Genomic DNA, 4,465 nt, shown 5'->3' with positions numbered 1-4,465 from the left:
ATTCTAAAATCCCTCAGCCAGGCTTTCTGCATCTGTGCAACTTTGGCTGATGCACGAGACTGACAGCCACAAATATTTCATGAACCCAGACTGGGGCCTGAAGCAAAGAGACACTGAACTCTGTCTGGAAGGCTTTGCACAGGGCCAGGGGGAAGGATTTGGCAGGGATAATACTCAGGGGAGTAAATCATGGCGTTACCTGATCTGGAACATAGTCTCCATGAGGTCCCACATCCTCTCACAGCAGAGGTGTCTGCAACAAAACAGTTTCAAAGTCAGGCTTAACTGGAGCAAGAATTCAAACTGAGAAAATGTAAAGGATATTGCCTCTGTGGAACCATGAGAAGTTACTGATCAGGAGTTCTTTCAATGCTATTTAATCCAAGCTTCAAATATTCATTTTTTGAGACAAGCCCCTTGTAAAGCCCGTCAACTAAAACATCTAGCAGGAATATTTATAGTGTAACTTAACTACAACACCTAGGAATAATAGCTACCATGCAGAGCAATCCCAGTCTTCACTGGTCCTGTCCACACATGTTTTAATGCCCAGTTTTGCAGTGACATTTCCTGATACTTAGCAATCATTACACTTTATTGAGTTCCTGATCTACATATGCATTTGATGACCTTTCTCAAAAGGAGCCAGTTTGGAAGGCATCAGTTCTGCTCTTTCTGCTGAAATATGGCAGATCTGAGGCCCTTGAATGACTGAGATCTCGTGCCTCAGGCTCTGCTCCTCCATGGAGCTTGCCTGGATGGAAATTTAACACAAGGATGGAATCCCCTGCGAGGGAGGTGACTGGGGACCCAGATCCTGCTCTGGGACACACCAGAACACGTGACCATGACCTTCTCAGGTTTCCAGCCTCACTGACAGGGAGAATTTACAAGATCCAAACTTTATGTTCTGAAGCATTGTGGCTGCAATGCAGAAACCCACCTCCTCCAGCTGCCCCAGCCACAGCTCCAGCCGTGCATCCCAAAGGTCCCAAAGCCTTTCTGGCTGCCACAGCACCGCTCAGATTTGAGCCCTGCTTGCCACCCTGTGACTTGGCATTCGATTTCTAAACCTGCACTGAAAGCTTTTCTTGGCATGACCTGTGTAAGGAGAAGATCCCAGTACCAAGGTGTCAAAGACTGCCAGACAGTGAGTGAAACCCAAGCACTCCATAAAAGACAATGCCTCTCGTTTCTCCTTCACGGTGCATTAAAACTGGGAATATTAAACTGCACAACCATATTTAATTGTTTTAAAGCCACTATTAATCTAGCAGGTTGTTAAATGAAGACATATAGCACACCTATTATTTTTAACAAAGCAGAGCAGGCTTTATGGCCAAGACTTAACCACAAGAGACAGGAAACTGGAGAGAAAAATGTGAGATGTGAAAATTATAGTTGAAAAACACATTGTGAAAAATCAAAATTAAAAGAAGCAGTGTTTGTGAATTTTGTATAATTAGCACATGCCATAAAATTGTTCCTGCTCTGAGGTGATGAGCTTTAAAACAATGTGTGCCAAATAAAATACAATTAAACCCCCTGTGAATCTTCAATAAAATGATAACCCTGTTCCATGTCTAGGTTAACGGTTGGATCAAAGATCTTTTGCAACCCCAACAATTCTGGGATTCTATCTTAATTTCCAGCTGGCTGCACCAGCTCAACACTATTTCTTTGTAACTTAAAAAGTGCTTTGGTTTTATTCACATTCTTAGAGAAGTTTTTGGGGAGGGGAATGACTGCAGAGAAAGAAAGGGAATATATTTTCAGTGGTTGCTTTTCTGTCATTGATTCACACAAAACACATTTCCATACGGAGGGAGGGAGGGAGGGAAGGAGGCTGCACACTTCAGCACTCCCTTACCTCTCAAATGCAATGAAAATCAACTTGCTTGGCATGATTCCCTAAACTCAGAAAAGGCAAGAGCTGCACCACAGAAATGAAAAATGAAAAGTAAAAATCAGTAATATCCTGTTGAAAATCAGTTCCCTAAGCAAGTCCCTGGGAATGGCTGATTCAGCTCCAACTCACAGCTCCTTACTCCAAGGAGCTCCGATGTTACCTGATTACCCCACAAAACAGTCCAAATCCATCCTGTCAGTAGCTTTTGTCACTGCTATTTCCTTGAATTTCTTCCAGGGTCATTCCACGACACAAGAACAAGCACAGCAGTGGACGGCTGCCAGCAGCGCCTTCGGCCAGCATTTGAATAAGCACTGCAGCTGGATCCCAAGGGATAACTCTGCTCCTGGAAGCTGCCAGCTGCTCCCAGGGCACACTGAGCAGGACAGGGGAAGGGGCAGACTGCATTCAGCCTAACCATAACCCTAGACATCAGCTTGGCATTTCATTGTACCAGTGTCTGTGAAGAGAAGACACAAACCGTTGATGCCACTGTCCTTCCACTAAATGCTTCTTGGCATTATAGCTGCACCCCTGCAAAGGATGCCAGGACAGAGACCCCTGGCTCTCTTAGCCCTCCTGAAAATCCTGGCCAGGAGCTGTGTACACACATCCTTCCAATTCACACGCTTCCTGAGAAAGTGTACAGGCAGTCAAGAATTACACTTTGCCTTCAATTTGCTGGGACATTTCCAAATCACTTCCATTTCCAGAAGGAATTAAAACAGGTGCTTTGTCTCTGCAAAGCAGCTTAAGCTGAAGTCCTGATACCACTTGCTGCTCTCACATGGGGTCATGGTCATTAAATATTTGAGCCAAAACAACAGTAAGTTGAGAGAGTGGCAAGTTTAGCAGACAAACCCCTGCCTCCCCTGAGTCCCCTTCTCAGCTCCCTCCCGAGGGGGCTCCAGCCGCTTTAAGGGCTCAGCAGAACCACGAGGCACAATCCCAAAGACTGTTTAAAAACCAGGAGCTTAAATGAAAATGAGAACTGAGCTTCTGACCTTACCTAGGGTCATCTCAGCACGTCACGGCCGGGGTTATTTCCAGGGCAGCATGTGAGAGCTTTCACTGCAGCAGCTTCAATAGGACTTTGCCCGTGGATTAATGGATGACTTTGGCTTCTCTTTCGTACCAGCCTTTACAATTCAGGAGAACACACAGAGGATTTCTTCTGCAGCAGCTGAGTAAAAAGACAAAAGTGAGCTAACCTCCTGACCTGCAAAATAACCTCATGGAGGAATCCATTCAACAGAGCAGCTCGCTGTTCCTGGGAAAAGGAAAAGCAGAGGAAACAATACCTTGGATGCTGCTTAAGAGGGGAAATGACCACAGTAATATTTTTGCTCAACTTCTAGGCAACTTTTAGAAAAGCAGAAGCAGCAGGGACTTCCAGTGCTATGCACCAAAGAAGGAGGAAAAGGGAGATCTTGTGCAGACAGAACATGCACATGTTTGGCTTCAAGTGTATAAAAGTACATAGAAATCCCAGGGGAGTTAGAGGAGGCTGCTCTGAGAGCTCCAGTTCCAGGGTGTGACAGCACCTTGGCATTATCCAGGGCTGAGCTACAGCACAGGGGCTGCAGCTCCAGAAACCCCTGGGACAGCGCAGGATGGCCAAACCTCCTGATCTGCATTTAAAGAAGGACTACAACACAACATATGGTATTGCTTTAGGATTTCATTTACACTCCAAGCTGTTTGCAACAAACTGCAGGATAATACCTGAAATTCACCTCAGGTTCGTGGTGTAGTTACACACAGGAAAGCATGCACATGAAACCATGAGGGGAAATATGTATGAAGATATTTTTCTTTGTTGTTTCCTGCTTCTTTTCTGTTGGTTAGTCAAGGTCATCAGGGTTTATGACCTCAAACATAGCAGACAAGCATACATGCCTACCATGTTGCTATAAAGAGGCATGATTAAAATCCATTATAAAAGTTAAGCACTGAATTTCAAAGCTGAAGACAGCTTCTCTTGAAATTCATCACGTTAATGGGGGTGATCTATGTCCGAGCTCCCCCCTCTTCTGGGGGTTTTACACTGCACTTTCGCTTTTGTATGATAACTATATGGAGAAATACTTCAAAAATACAGTTATTTATCAATTTATGTGGTTTGCATACCTTTATCCAGATTGGAATATTCAGTATTAATGGCCCCTGGCTCCAGGAAGTGCCATACAGCTGTCCCAGCAACACAACATTTCACTTTAAAAAGCAAATACAAACTGCAAAGCATCTGCTAACTAAGAAACACTCAGGTTTCCTTCTGTCCAATGTAGTTTCTGATAGGACACACACTGTCAAGATCAGCATAATTAAGGCATTTCGATCTCTCCTCTTTCCATTTCAGTTCCCAAATGAAATCATGGCACAATTTGCAAAGTCTAACCAGTAATACTATTTTTCCCTTGATGCCAAAGCCTTGTACCTCAGGGTTATGACTTCCTAGGCTTGACCTGCATTTCTTCCCAGCAGCTTCATTTAAGCTCAGTTTTAATTCAGAGAGCTGCCACAACAGGTAGAAGCAAGACCCAGCAGTTTTAAATT

Source organism: Serinus canaria, chromosome 4 (genome assembly GCF_022539315.1).
Source record: "Serinus canaria isolate serCan28SL12 chromosome 4, serCan2020, whole genome shotgun sequence".
NCBI lineage: Eukaryota > Metazoa > Chordata > Aves > Passeriformes > Fringillidae > Serinus > Serinus canaria.
This window is presented reverse-complemented; position numbering follows the sequence as displayed.